The 16,404-nt window shown below is 38.0% G+C and overlaps 1 protein-coding gene and 1 pseudogene across 2 annotated transcripts in view; one reads left to right on the forward strand and one right to left on the reverse strand.

Moving 5' to 3' along the window:
* The window catches only part of ACOXL (acyl-CoA oxidase like), a gene marked incomplete at its 5' end in the record, with an annotated part of 116,574 nt that overhangs the window by 87,724 nt on the left and 12,446 nt on the right, over window positions 1–16,404 (forward strand).
* On the reverse strand, window positions 9,928–10,459 carry LOC308506193 (lysine--tRNA ligase-like; annotated as a pseudogene). Its single transcript has one exon. The product of its transcript is annotated as a lysine--tRNA ligase-like (transcript).

Genomic DNA, 16,404 nt, shown 5'->3' on the forward strand with positions numbered 1-16,404 from the left:
GATTTTTTTTTTAAAAGAGGCTTATTGAGATCTATTTCACACACCATGATATTTGCCCATTTAAAATATACCATTCCGTGCTTTCTAATATATTCAGAGTGCATCCATCACCACAGTCTCATTTAACCAAATTTCTGTCAACCCTCCAAAGAAATTCTGTATCCATTACTACCCCTCCCCCAACCTTAGGTGAGACCCAATCTACTTTTTGTCTCCTACAGATTTGCCTATTCTGGCCGCTTCATATGAATAAAATTACACAATATGTAGCATTTTGTGATGACATTGTTCATGTAACATAATGATTTCCAGATTTATGCATGTCATAGTCTGTATCAGAACTCCATTCCTTTTTACATTCCAAATACTATCCCCCTGTATGGATATGCCACATTTTTTTTTAACCATTCATCAGTCGATGAACCTTGACTTGCTTCTACTTTTTGGCTATTGTGAAAAATCCCATCAACAGTCATGCACAAGTTTTTGGTGTGGATGTGGGTTTTCATTTCTCTAAGAGTGGGATTGATGGGACGTGTGGTAACTGTATGTTTAACATTTCGAGGAACTGCCTCTCTGCTTTCCAGAGAGGCTGCACCGCCCATCCCTTCCAGCAGTGCCTAAGATTCCTGTTTCTTCATGTCCTCGCCAACACTTGTCATTGTCCGTCTCTTCTTATAGCCATCCTAGTGGGTGTGCAGTGGGGTCTGATTGGGGTCTTGATTTGTATTTCTCTAATGATGAATAACATTGAGCACTGTTTTGTGTGATTATTAGCCATCTGTATGTCTTCTTTGGAGAAATGTCTATTCAGTCCTTTACCCATTTGTAAAACGGGGTTATTTTTACTAGTGAGCTGCAAGTGTTCTTTATACATTCTGAATACATGTCCCTTATCAGATATATGATCAGAAAATATTTTCTCCCATTCTGTGGGCTGTCTTTTCTCTTTCTTGATGATGTCCTTCGAAGCACAAAAGTTTTGAATTTTGATGAAGTCCAACATATGTAATTTTTCTCTTGTTGCTTTTGGTATCATATCTAAGAAACCATTGCCCAAACCAAGGTCATGAAGATTTACTCTTATGCTTTCTTCTAAGAGCGTTATACTTTTAGCCCCTATATTTAGATCTGAGATTCATTTGTGTATGTTGTGAGGAAGGACTCAGACTTCCTTCTTTGTGTGTGGATGCCGTTATCCCAGCACTCATTGCTGAGGACTACTCTTTCCGCATTGACTTGTCTCAGCACCCTTGTGTGAAGATCAGTGGGCCACAAATGTCAGGATTTACTTCTGGACGGTCCACATGTCTCTCCTATACCACACCACACTGTCCTGGTTACTGTAGTTATGCGGTAAGTTTTCACGTTGAAAAGTGTCAGTCTTACAACATTATTATGTTTTTGAAGTTTATTTTGGCTATTCTGGGTCCCTTCTACTTTCATGTGAATTTTAGGAGCATTGTGTCAATTTCTGAGAAACAGGCATCTTGGATTCTGATGGGGATTTCATTAAATCTGCAGATCAGTTTGGGGAGTGTTGCAATCTTAACGATATTGAATCTTTTAGCAATGAACATGGGATGTGTTTCCATTTATTTAGATGTTTAATTTCTTTCAACAATATTTTGTGGTTTTCAGTGTACAAGTCTTACACTTTTTTTTAAAGATTTTATTGGGGAAGGGGAACAGAACTTTATTGGGGAACAGTATGTATTTCCCAGGACTCATCAGCTCCAAGTTAAGTTGTTGTCCTTCAATCTTAGTTGTAGAGGGTGCAGCTCAGCTCCAGGTCCAGTCGCCATTGTTTAATCTTAGTTGCAGGGGGCGCAGCCCACCATCCCTTGTGGGAGTTGAACCAGCAACCTTGTGGTTGAGAGGACGTGCTCCAATCAACTGAGCCATCTGGCCGCCCCAACTCTTACACTTTTTTTTATTACATTTTTTCCCTAAGTGTTTCATTCTCTTTGGTGCTATTATAAATGCAGTTGTTTTCTTAATTTCATTTTTGGATTGTTCATTGTTAGTGTATAGAAGTATGAGGTGTGATTAAAAAATAGAGTGAATGTCTAAATTAAAAAAAATTATTACAGTAAAAGACACATTGCCATTAATTCCCCTCAAAATGCTCCCCTTTGCTTTAAACATACTCCCCCATCGTTCTTGCCACTTTCTGAAGCAGTTCTGGAAGTCCTCTTTCGTGAGTGTCTTTAGTTGAGCTCTCACGGTCGCCAATCATTTTGACTTTGGGGAAGAGCCAGAAGTTGCACGGTGCCAGGTCCAGTGAATAAGGTGGATGAGGACACACCGTAATGTTTTTATTTAGCAGAAATTACTGTACGAGAAGCGATGTGTGACGTGGTGGAGCCTTTCCGTTGTGATCGATAAACAGGGCGCACGCTGCTGCCCAGTGCCATCCAAAAGAAAGGCAGGCATCTTCAATACGGGAAGTGGCGTGTCGAACTTTAGTAACAGGGTGCGACAAGTTTCAATTTGTTCGGTGCTGTCAGTCAGGTGTGAGCTACCATTGAAATAAAGTGTGTTTTAAAGTGTGCTGTAAATCATCCTCCATCATGACAACACTCCATGTCACACGTCGCTTCTGCTATACGGCAATTTCTGTCAAAGAAAAACATTACAGTGTGTCCTCATCCACCTTATTCACCAGATCTGGCACCTGCGACTTCAGGCTCTTCCCCAAAGTCAAAATGATTCAGGACATCGAGGCAGCCATGACAGTGCAACTAAAGACACTCATGAAAGAGGACTTCCAGAACTGCTTCAGAAAGTGGCAAGAATGATGGGATAGGTGTGTTTGAAGCAAGGGAGAGTATTTTGAGAGGTATTAAAGGCAATATGACTTTTACTGTAATCATTGTTTTAATTTAAACCTTCACCATATTGTTTGATCACACCTCATATAATTAATTTTGGCGTGTTCATATTATATCCTGCAATCTCGCTGAATTCGTTTTTTAGTTCTAACAGATTTTTAGTGGATTCCTTAGGATTTTCTCTATATAAATCATGGCTTTTGCAAACAGAGATAGCTTTACTTCTTCCTTTCTAATCTGAACACCTAAAGGACAATTATAAAGTGTTCCTCTTCATCTCTAAGAACACTTTTGTTTCTAAGTCTATTTTCTAATGTTAGTATATCCATTCCCTCTCTGTGGTTGCTGTTTGCATGATGTATCTGTTCTCAGTGTTTCACTTTGAACTTACTTGTGTCTTTGAATCTAAAGTGTATCTCTTATCGAGAGAACATTGTTGAATCTTGTTTCAATCTGGTGTGACAGATTACTCAGTGGTTAATGAAAGTGTTTGGGTATCAGCCCATGGTGTGTGGGTCAGCAAAAGTGGTGGCATCCAGCCAGGGATGACATAGGTTTTTCCTTTACGAGCCAAGTTCACAAGTGTGCAGTTGTCTCAGGTTCAGACCTGGGAGAGGTGGTGCAGGGACCCTGGCCTCCTGAAGCCCGACAGGTTCTCGGGGTCCAGCTAGCATTCGCCTCCCGCACCTCTTAGCAATGCGCTCACCAGGGCTGGCACCTTGTGTTGTATTCTTTGGCATCCCATGATTTGGATAATTTCCAGTTTCCTAAGATCATACACAAAAACTCAAATGACCTTGTGGAAGTTTATTTCCAGGCAGTCTCCTTGCAAAGCCGATGAATTATTTTTGTCACAGGCATAATAAATTGTTAACTTTGGAAATGTTTTTTGTAAAGAAAACAACCGTGGGGTTATTTTCTTTTAGATTTTCAATTATTTGCAAGGATACATCAGTACAAAGAAATGAGATGGTCTTGTCATAACCCAGATGACGGCACTGCCCTTTGGGAATGCTCCCTGGGGTAGGAAGAGGGCAGGAGCCAGGTAACAGATTAGGCAGACATTCTTGAGCAAAGTGTGGTAGTGAAATCTGGGTGGTGAAGGACGAATACCCTGAGACGAATCCCTGGGAACCTGCACATGTAGTAGGCACCATGCAGGTCCATTTGGGGCCGAGGGCAGCAAACCGACGTGGGGGGTGGGGGCGGGTTCTTTGCAGCTGAGGGGACTTTTCATTGCCGTGTTGGAGCTTTAAGGACAGATGTGTTCATCTGACAACTGACATTCAGATCCTGGACATAAATGAGGCCCAAGGACTGGGTAGATAGAAACTGTTAGATGGACAATGACATGTTTAGTTTCTGCTGGGAGGGGTGGTTATTACAATACAGACCCACTCAAAGAGATTGTTTTCCTAAAATAAATATTCCTTGAAGGCACATACTCTGTTGCCAACAGAATAGCAAAGTTTGCTTTTACATATTATTTCAATTTGAGAATCAAAGATGAAAAAGGATGCTTGGAAAAGGCTGTGTTTAGGGAGGCTCAGGGCTTGCATTAATTTCCTGGCAGATTAGAGAATAAAGTGGGAGAGAGGTTAAAGCAAGGACTTGTCTGCCAACTTGATTGGAGGAGGAAGATGAAGGGAATTGTCTGGGACCAGGGAATGGCTATTTTAAGCAGATGTGAACCAGAGTCTGTTCACCTTCACAGATTCTTCTTGGGTCAGGTCAACCTGGTGGCACTTGCTGCAGTTAACTGTGTTAGTAGATTTATTCCTGTATCTCACTGGGGTAGACCTGCATCTCTCACCTTTGCTTATCTCTAAAGTTAAAACAAACCACAAAATAACACAGATGAAGGAAAAAAATGACTCATCCTTTTGTGTAGTTTAAAAAACATTTCTAATAGGAAAAAAAAAAATCCCCAAGCAAAAGTGTTAGATTAAAGTGATTATGTAAAAATTAAAGAGCTACTGATTTCAAAAGCTAAAAGGAAGCAGGAGAGGAATATCTAAACAAATATGACTGATAAGGGTTTAATTTCCTTCCTATATAAAAACTCTCTATAAATAAATAAGAAAAATACATCACAGTATATAAATGGGACCAATATACAACAATTTGAAGAAGACATATTCATGGCTAATGAATATGTAAACAAACTAAATTATTAGTGATCAAAGGAAAGCAAGTTAAAATCAGATAATTTTTTACTTTGTCAAATTAGCAAAAACTTTTGAAAGAATAATACTCATCTCTAGCAAAAATGTCTTAAGACGGGCGAGCTTATACACTAGAAGAAGGAATAAAAATTGATACAATCTTTCTGGAAAGTGAGTTGGTGATGTGTCAAGGGCTTTAAACGGGTTAAGTATTTTTTTGATCCAGTAATATTTTTTTCTAGAAATTCACCTTAAGGAAATTATTAAAATGGTGACTTCATGGATATTTACAATGAAATATTATTAAGTAAATAAAAAAGCAGGATATAGAACTCTTCATGATATATTGCTAATTGAATATACTATTATAATACATGTTGGAGATATTCATTATCCGTTGATAGTAACACACATACTTGTACTTTCTAGTTTTTGCAACATTGAGGTGTCTATAATTTTGCATACATTTACATGTACTATTTTCTTATTCACGATAGATTATTATTAAATCAGTGCTACATCTATAAGAAATTTTTAAAAGGAAGGAAATATGACATATATATTAACATCAATGCATAACCTTCTGTCTTTCTCTTTTTGTCTCTCTCTATTTCTCTTTATGTATATGGAAGCTAAATAAATCTCTTGTTATCAGTCAGTTATCACACTTCTGCCAGATGAGCTTACTAAAATTCAAATCTAAAATATTTAGAAGCTTACAATAGGACTTATATTTCTAGGAAGATGGAGTAGATGTAATTTTCCCTATTCGTTCCACTAAGGACAACTAAAAGGCCTGGACATTACATATAAAACAAACATAAGAAGACTCTGAAAGGTGGAGACATGAAAGCTGACCAGCAAGGACCTTGAGGCTCAAGGAATAACATGGTGGGAAACCTCGTTTCCTTTTTGCCTCATCGATCCCAGACTGGGAACTGATGAAGCTGACAACCCAGAAACACCAGAAAAAAACTTTCCCAACCAAGTCTGCTTTCTCTAGCTAAAGGACTAGGAAAGGACACTTAGCAATACAGAAAACTTTTAGGTAATAGTGTTCTACATTAGTCAAATGCCACAGAGAGAAGTGTGGCTGCACCCCTCCCATGCCAACAGAGACCAAGTGGGGAGCCTAGACGTCTGCCCAGCCCATGCTGTAATGAGGTGCCCCAGCTGCACCACCATTGTGTTGTCAAAGAAGGCCGAGCAGGGACCGAGACTTTCACCCCTGGCAGGAGGAGACAGCCCCACACCCCTGTGGTGTCAGTGGAGACCATGTGGACAGGCTGGACCTCTAGCTTCACCCAGCACCTCCTCCCACCTTCCCCTGTGGTGGTGTCAGAGGAAGCCAACAGGAAAATTAGAACTTTCACTGCCATTCAGCAGTAATGACACTCCACCCACTGCCCTGTCAGTGGTAACTCTATGGGGAGCCAGAACCCCCATCCTTACCCAACAATAACGAGGAACTCATCCCCATCACTTGGGTGTGGGAACACTTCTATCTCCATGGGTCAGCAATGACTCCTTTCCCTGCCACTTATTGTCAGAAAAATGCCAAAGATTTAAATAAGATCCAGAGTCTCACAATATAACATGAAAATGTATCTGTTTCAATCAAAACTCACTTGTCACACAAAGGACAAGGTAGAAAAAAACTGAATGAAGAAAAAGGTAATCAGTAGATGCCGACACCAAGATGACAGAGATATTAGAATAATCTGAAAAAATATTTTAAAGGAGTCATCATAAAAATGCTTTAAAGGGCAATTACAAACAACTTGAAACATGAAAAAATATAGAAAGTATTGACAAAGAATAGAAAGTCTAAGCAAAGAAATGGAAGATATAAAAGAGAACCAAATGGAAACATTAGAACAGAAAAATACAATAACCTAAATAGAAATCTCAGTAGACGGTCTCAACAGCAGAATGGAGGGAACAGAGGATAGAATCAGTGAACTAGAAGATAAAACAATGGAAATTTCCCAATCTGAACAACATACAGAAAATAGACTAATAAAAATTTTTGAAAAAGGATCAGAGCCTCAGGAATCTATGGGGCTATAATAAAAGATCTAACATTTGTTTCCTGATGTCCCAGAAGGAAATGAGAGAGAGTAGGGCTGAAAAAGCACTCAAAGAAATAATGGTTGAAAACTCCCCAAATTTGTCACAAGACATAGCCTATAGATTCAAGAAGCTGAGCAAATTCCAAAGAGGGTAAACCCTTAGAAAGTCACTCCAACACACATTATAGTGAAACTTGAAAACTAATGATAAAGAAAAAAATCTTGAAATCAGTGAGAGAGAAACAATTTGAATCATAGATTTATCATGAGAAACTATGGAGGCCAGAAGGAGGCATGACGTTTTTCAAATACTGAGAGGAACTATCAGGTTAGAATCATTTGCCAGCAAAAATGTCACACAGGAATGAAAAGGAAATCAAGACATTTTCAAATGAATGAAAACTAGAAGAATTGGTCATCAGTGAACTTATCCTAAAAGAATAGCTAAAGAAAATTCTCTAAACAGAAAGGAAACAATAAAAGAAGGAAACTTGGAACATTAGGAAGGAATAAAGAACATGTTAAAATTTATAGATAAATGCAATAGAGTTTTCTTTTCTCTTGAATTCTCTAAATTATGTTTGACAGTTGAGGCTAAAGTTACAGCAGTCTGATATAATTCTAAATGAAAGAAGAGGAAACATTTAAGACAATTATGTTATACACAGAGGAGGGTAAAGAGATGCTAGAGAGGTAAGGCTTCTGTACTTCTCTTAAGCTAGTAAAATGATGACACAAGTTGGCTGTAAGTAATGTACACATAACGTCATACCTAGAACAACCACTAAAGAAACTATACAGAGAGATACACTCATGAGCACTATACATACCAAAACGTAATTTTTAAAAAGTTCAAATATAAAGAAAGGCAAGAAATATAAAACAGAGAAGTGAGAAACAGAGAAAACAAACAAAAAAATAAGGTCAGACTTAGGTCCTAACACATCAATAATTACACTAAATGTAAGTGGTCTAAATAATTCAGTTAAAAAACAGAGTTTGGCAAAGTGGATTAAAAAAACATGACCAAACTCTATGCTGTCCAGAAGAAACTCACTTCAATATAATAATATAAAATGTAAAAGGATAGAAAAAATATATCTTGCAAAGAAAATCAGGAGTGGCTATGTTAATTTCATATAAAGTAGACTTCAGAGAAAACAAAATTGCCAGAGACAAGGAAGGACATTCAATAATGATGAAAAGGGTCAACCCATCAAAAAGATATAGCAGCCTTAAATGTGTATGTGAAGTAAAATGTAGCAGAACTGAAAGGAGAAATAGATCAATCCACAATTATGGTGAGAGACTTCAACATCCATCTTTCAACAATTGATATGACAACTAGACAGAAAATCAGCAATGATACAGAAAAACTCGACAACACTACTAACCAATAGGATCTAACTGACATTTATAGAACACTCCAAACAGAAACATAGTCCACATTCCTTTCAAGTGCCTACACTACATTACCAAAATAGTCCATATCCTGTGACATAAAAGAAGCTGCAACAAATTTTTAAAATTGAAATTACACAGAGTATGTTCTCTGACCACAATGGATTCAAGCTAGAAAACTAACAGAAAGATAACAGAAAAAAATTCTCCAAATTCTTGCAAAACAAACAACACACTTCTACATAACCATATTAAAAAGAGAAATTCTCAAGAAAAAAATTAAAAAATACATTGAACTGCATGGAAATGAAAATACAATATATCAAAATTTGTGGGACATAGCTCAAGCAGTTCTAAGAGGAAGAGTTATAGCACTAAATGAATACACCAGTAGAGAGGGAAAACCTCAAATCAGTATCTAAGCTCTCCTTTAACCTAGAAAAAGAATAAAATAAACTGAAAGGAAGCACAAGGAATGAAATAATAAATATAAGAGCAGAAATCAATGAAATTGAAACAGAACAACAATAGAGAATAAAGCAAAGAGCTGGTTCTTTGAAAAGATTAATAAAATTAACAAGACTGTCAAAGATAAAAGGGAGAAAACACCAATTCCTAATATCAGGAATGGAATAGAGGATAATACTATAGACACTGAGAATACCAAAAGGGTAATAAGAGAATACTAGGAACAACTCTACATATAAACCTGAAAACATTAGATGAAATGGACCAATGCTTCAAAAAAACACAAAATACCATAACTCGCCCAGTATGCAAGACATTTGAATAACCTTATAACTATTAAGAAAATTGAATTATTTAAAAACTCCTAAAAAAATCCCCAGACCAGATGGTTTTGTTGGAGAATTCTGCCAAACATTAAAAAAACTAAACAAACAAACACGAATTCTATACAACTCTTCTAGAAGTAGCAGAGGAAAAAACACTTTCCAATTCATTTCATGGAGATAGTCATATCCTGATTCCAAACCAAATAGAGACAATATAATAGAAGGAAACTATAAAGCAACATTCCTCATGAATATAGACATAAAAATCCTTAGTAAAATTTTAGTAAATAGAATTGAGCAATATATAAAAAGAATTATACAGCATGACTAAGTGCGGCTCATTCCATGCAATACTGGTTTAATATTCAAAAATCAATGTAATCCATCATATTAACAGGCTAAAGAAGAACAATCACATAATTATTATCAATTGGTACAGAAAAGGCAATTGAACAATTCAACATACTTTTTTTTTTTAAGGGACAAACTTTTTTTTTTTTTTGTAGCAAGGAGTATGAGAGGAATTTTCCATTCCTTTTCTCACTTCTGGTGACTGAACTACAATAGTAAAATGGATAGCAACATACCAGCATCCCCTTGCAGTCGTTGCAATTTTGCAGAAATGCAAAGATGCCTGAGTTATGTGGCTTGCCACTATTTTCTAGACAGATGTGCCAGCTGTTGTGCTTTCCAGTGTATCAGCAATTGCTACATTTTCCTTCTTGTCTTCAGGTTTCATGGCAAGAAACAGAAGTGCTTCCTTGATGTTACAGGAGTCTGTGAGAGACATGGAGTCTCGGTCGATGCCCCAGCCAGCTGTAGGGCCAGCCTGTATTCCAGGGCAGTGCAGATGCTTTCGTCTATGAACATGGCCTCATCCTTGCCGGGGGCCTTGGCCTTGGCCCGTTCTTGGAAAAGCTGCGGCTGCCACATGGAGTCATTCAGCTCAGTGTAGGCATTGCGTATTTCCCTCTTCATGACAAACAGCTCAAAGAGCTCAGACCTCCTTTAGAGAGGTGCTATTTGGCCAAAGGGTTCATTACGTATGGGTGATAACAGATGAGTGTAGTATTTACACATATCAGTTTCAGCAACACCCCAACAAGCTTACCAAGGAGCAGGCTGTGGTCTGAGGTAGCGGGCATTCAGTGTCTGCCAAACATGTCATCAAGAATTTTCTGGAGAGACGTCATCAAAATGGCGGCATGAGGTGAGCCTCTGTAAAGCTCCCCTGGAATTTACAACTAATGGAACAACAATAATTCCACAAAGGACTCCCTGCACAGCAGACAGTCAAGACAAAGAAGCCCACTACTGAATTCACCTAAAGGTGGGAGAATCGCGCAAGTGGGGCAGGAGGGAAGGGAGAAGTGCAGAGATGGAGCCGCGTGGGCGCAGGACGCAGACCTAGATCAGTGCTCCGAGCTCGCTGCATCCTGGAACTACCACAGCTGTGGGAGAGGGAGGAACTCGGACTGCTAGGGCTTCGCTTATGGCCCACAGGGCTGAGGGGGCAGCATATAACATGGCTGAACCCAACGCTCCCGGCAGAGACCTCGGAGAAAAGACTGAGGGAAGAAGACTGAAAACGGTGGTTTAAGCCCTCACTGTTGAGCAGCGAACGGAAGCCTTAGGCACTGGGACTAGCCACCCCCTCCCTACCCTCCCAGAGTTCACCCCACCCCCACCTGCCCGGTGCTAGAAGTGGAACAGTAGCAGGGTCAGATCAAAAGAACAGAATATTTGCTGTTCTGAGAACTGTGGACTGCAGACACAGATTCGCAGCCCAACTAGTTATGGCAAAAGGGAGGGAGCTGTGGAAGTGGGACGGGCTGTGGTGGTGGTCGCTGACATTGCTCTGGGCCACCTCTCACAACTCACCCCACCCCTGGCCCCACCTATCTGGGTGGATCCCTACAGGAGTAAACAGAACTGCTGAAACATACGGGCTCTGAATCTGGTGCAGAAAGACCTTTGGAACTTCAAAAGCTCTCCACATCCCCACAGGGAGGTGGGGCTCTATGACCCAGGCGAACTGTTAACAGAGGAGAAGCCCGTCTCCCAGGGAATCCCCCCATTGTGTGAGAAGCTGGAATAGTGCAGAGAAAACATAGAACTCCTGTGTGAGAGAGGAAAAAAAAGGTGGCAGTTGGAGAGAAAATAAAACATTCTACCAACAAGTACTGGAAAACAAAAGAAAGACCTCTTCCTATCAACCTGTTGCAGAAGCCACTCCTGTAGATGTCTAGGAAGAGAAATAATAAATCAGTAATTGCCATGAATAACAAAGGTAACAAGACAGCTCAGAAAGAAAGTGAAAAGTCTCCAGAAAAGGAACTTAAAAATATGGAAATATGTGACTTAAATGATAGAGAATTGAAGATTGCAGTTCTGAAAAAATTCAATGAGATGCAAGAAAACACAGAAAAGCAATTTAATGAACTCAGAAACGCAATCAAAGAGCAACATGAGCATTTTACGAAAGAGATTGAAATTTTAAAAAAGAACCAAATGGAATTTCTGGAGATTAAGAAGCCAATAGAAGAAATTAAGAATGAAATAACCAGTTTAGGTAGTAGAGTTGACCAGATGGAGGAAAGAATCAGTGACATCGAAGATAGAAACCTGGAAATTACACAGATGGAAGAAGAAAGAGACTTGAGACTTAAAAGAAATGAAAGAACTCTACAAGAACTTTCTGACTCTATCAGAAAGAGCAATATAAGAATAATGGGCATACCAGAAGGAGAAAAAAGAGAGAAGGGAACAGAGAATATATTCAAACAAATTGTTTATGAGAACTTCCCAAACTTGTGGACAGAACTGGATCCTCGATTCCAAGAAGCAAATAGAACACCTAATTACCTCAATCCCAATAGGCCTTCTTCAGGGCACATTGTATTGAAGCTGTCTAAAATCAATGCCAAAGAAAGAATCCTCAAGGCAGCCAGGGAAAAGAAGACGGTAACCTACAAAGGAAAGCCCATTAGATTATCATCAGATTTTTCAGCAGAAACTCTACAAGCCAGGAGAGAGTGGAAGCAAATATTCAAACAATTGAAAGAGAGAAATTATGAGACAAGAATAACATATCCAGCAAAGATGTCATTTTAATATGAAGGTGGAATAAAGAACTTTCCAGACATACACAAGCTGAGGGAATTTTCTAATAACATGACTTGTACTACCACAAATACTAAAGGAGGCTATTCGACCACCATCAACAGGGACAATTTGTGGCAACATAAAAAGGAGAAAAGTAAAGGCCAGAACTGGAATACGGGAATGGAGAAAGTAAGCATGCTGAAGAAAATGGAATACTCTAAATATCAAATTTTATTTTACATAAACTTAAGGGTAACCACTCAAAAAAATCCAGAACTGAAATATATACTGTAATAAAAGAAGAAAGAGAGGGAAACATCATAGAATACCACCACACAGAAATAATAGACAACAAAAAGGCAAAGAAACAATGGAGACACAGCCTTACCAGAAAACTAAAGATAGAATGACAAGAAATCCTCACGTATCAATAATCACCCTAAATGTAAATGGACTGAACTCACCAATAAAAGGCACAGAGTAGCAGATTGGATCAAAAAAACTAAACCCTACCATATGCTGTCTCTAAGAGACACATCTCAGCTACAAGGACAAGCATAGACTCAAAGTGAAAGGGTGGAAATTGACACTCCAAGCAAATGGTACCCAGAGAAAATCAGCTGTAGCCATAATGATATCAGAGGAAACAGACTTCAGGGTGAAAAAGATAACAAGAGACAAAGATGAACATTTTATAATGGTAAAGGGGACTATAAAACAAGAAGAAGACATACCAGTCATCAATATTTATGCCCCCAATCAGGGAGCACCAAAATATACCAAGCAACTACTAACAGATCTAAATGGAGAAATTGACCCAAACACAATTATACTAGGGGACTTAAATACATCATTGACAGCTCTGGATAGATCATCCAAACAGAAAATAAATAACAAAATAGCAGCCCTAAATGACACATTAGATGAAATGCACATAATTGACATATATAGAGCACTTCATCCTAAAACATCAGACTATACATTCTTTTCGAGTGTACATGGAACATTCTCAAGGATAGACCATATATTGGGACATAAAATCAGCCTCAGCCATTTAAGAAGATTGAAATCATACCAAGCATATTCTCTGATCACAAGGCTTTGAAATTGGATATCAACTGCAAAAAGAAAGCAGGAAAAATAACTAATACATGGAGATTAAACAACATACTTTTAAAGAACGTCTGGGTCAAAGAAGAAATTAGAGGAGAGATCAAAAGATACATAGAAACAAATGACAATGAAAATACATCCTACCAAAATTTTTGGGATGCAGCAAAAGCAGTTTTAAGACGGAAATTTATATCATTACAGGCCTATCTCAAGAAACAAGAAAAATCCCAAATAAATAACCTCATGTTACACCTTAAAGAACTGGAAAAAGAAGAACAAGCGAAACCCAAGGTCAGCAGAAGAAAGGAGATAACAAAAATCAGAGCAGAACTAAATGAAATAGAGAACAAAAAGACAATAGAAAAAATTAATGTGACCAAGAGCTGGTTCTTTGAAAAGATTAACAAAATTGACAAACCCTTGGCTAGACTCACTAAGATAAAAAGAAAGAAGACACTAATTAACAAAATCAGAAATGAAAAAGGGGAAGTTATCATGGACACCACAGAAATACAAAGGATCATTCAAGAATACTACGAAGGACTATATGCCACTAAATTCAATAACCTAGAAGAAATGGACAAGTTCTTAGAAACATATAGCCTTCCTAGGCTGAACCATGAAGAACTGGAAAATCTAAACAGAAAATCTAAAGAAATTGAATCAGTCATCAAAAACCTTCCCAAAAGCAAAAGTCCGGGACCAGATGGCTTCCTAGTGAATTCTACCAAACCTTCAAACAGGATGTAATAGCAATCCTGCTCAAACTCTTCCAAAAAATTGAAGAAGAGTCAGTACTCCCTAACTTATTTTATGAGGCCAACATTACCCTGATACCAAAACCTGCTAAGGACAACACAAAAAAAGAAAACTACAGACCTATATCTCTGATGAATACTGATGCAAAAATCCTAAACAAAATTTTAGCAAATCGAATACAACAATGCATTAAAACGATTATTCATCACGACCAAATGGGGTTCATCCCAGGGGCACAAGGATAGTTCAACATCTGCAAATCCATCAATGTAATACATCACATAAACAAAATAAAGGTCAAAAATCATATGATTATATCAATTGATGCAGAAAAAGCATTTGACAAGATACAACATCCATTAATGATTAAAATACTTAATAAAATAGGTATACAAGGAAAATACCTTAACATAGTAAAGGCCATCTATGACAAGCCCTCAGCTAATCTCATAATTAATGGTGAAAAACTGAAGCCCTTTGCTCTACGTTCAGGAACACGACAAGGCTGTCCCGTCACCTCTGCTTTACAACATAGTGTTGGAAGTTCTTGCCAGAGCCATCAGGCAAGAGAAAGAAATAAAAGGCATCCAAATTGGGAATAAAGTAGTTAAAATATCACTCTTTGCAGATGACATGATTCTATATATAGAAAACCCTAAATACTCCACCAAAAAGCTGTTAGAAACAATCAACGAATACAGTAAAGTTGCTGGCTACAAAATCAATGTACAAAAGTCCGTTGCATTCCTATGTGCTAATAATGAAATCTCAGAAAAAGAAATACAAAAAACAATTCCCTTTGCAATTGCAGCAAAAAGAATAAAATACCTAGGAATAAACTTAACCAAGGATGTGAAGGATTTATATGCTGAGAACTATAAGACATTTTTGAAAGAAACTGAAGAAGACACAAAGAGATGGAAAGACATTCCATGCTCATGGATTGGAAGAATTAACATAGTTAAAATGGCCTTATTACCCAAAAGAATATACAGATTTAATGCAATCCCCATCAAAATCTCAATGGCAGTTTTTAAAGAAATAGAACAAAAAATCGTCAGATTTGTTTGTAACCACCAAAGACCCTGAAAGGCCAAAGGAATCTTAAGAAAAAAGAACAGTGCTGGAGGTTTCACACTGCCTGACTTTAGCTTGTACTACAGGGCTACAATAATCAAAACAGCATGGTATTGGCAGAAAAACAGACACATAGACCAATGGAATAGAATTGAGAACCCAGAAATAAAACCACATAAATATGGACAGATAATTTTTGACAAAGAAGCTAAAAACATACAATGAAGGAAAGACAGCCTCTTCAATAAATGGTGCTGGGAGAATTGGATAGCCACGTGCAAAAGAATGAAACTGGACTGTTATCTGTCAACATTTACCAAAATTAATTCAAAATGGATCAAAGACTTAAGCATAAGACCTAACACAATAAACTGCATAGAAGAAAACATAGATACTAAACTTATGGACCTTGGGTTCAAAGAGCATTTTATGAACTTGACTCCAAAGGCAATGGAAGTAAAAGCTAAAATGAACAAATGGGACTATATGAAACTTAAAAGCTTCAGCACAGCCAAAGAAGCCATCGACAAAATAAAGAGGCAACCGACTGAATGGGAGAAGATTTTTGCAAACAGTGCCTCTGATAAGGGTCTAATATCCAAAATATACAAGGAACTCATGAAACTCAACAACAAAAAAACAAACAACCCAATTGTAAAATGGGCAGAGGACCGAAGAGACGTTTCTCCAAAGAGGGTTCACCAATGGCAAATGGACATATGAAAGAATGCTCAACATCACTAATCATCAGAGAAATGCAAATAAAAACCACAATGAGATATCATCTCACCCCAGTCAGAATGGCTATCATTAACAAGACAAATAGTAACAAGTGTTGGAGAGGCTATGGAGAAAAAGGAACCCTCATACACTGTTGGTGGGAATGCAGACTGGTGTAGCCACTATGTAAGGCAGTGTGGCGGTTCCTCAAAAAATTACAAATAGAATTACCATATGACCCAGGAATCCCTCTTCTGGGTATCTATCCAAAGAATTTGAAATCATTTATCCATAAAGACACGTGTGCTCCAATGTTCATTGCAGCTTGTTTACGGTGGCCAAGACATGGAAACAACCAAAATGT

The sequence above is a fragment of the Rhinolophus hipposideros genome (assembly GCF_964194185.1).
Source record: "Rhinolophus hipposideros genome assembly, chromosome: 12".
NCBI classification, from domain to species: Eukaryota; Metazoa; Chordata; class Mammalia; order Chiroptera; family Rhinolophidae; genus Rhinolophus; species Rhinolophus hipposideros.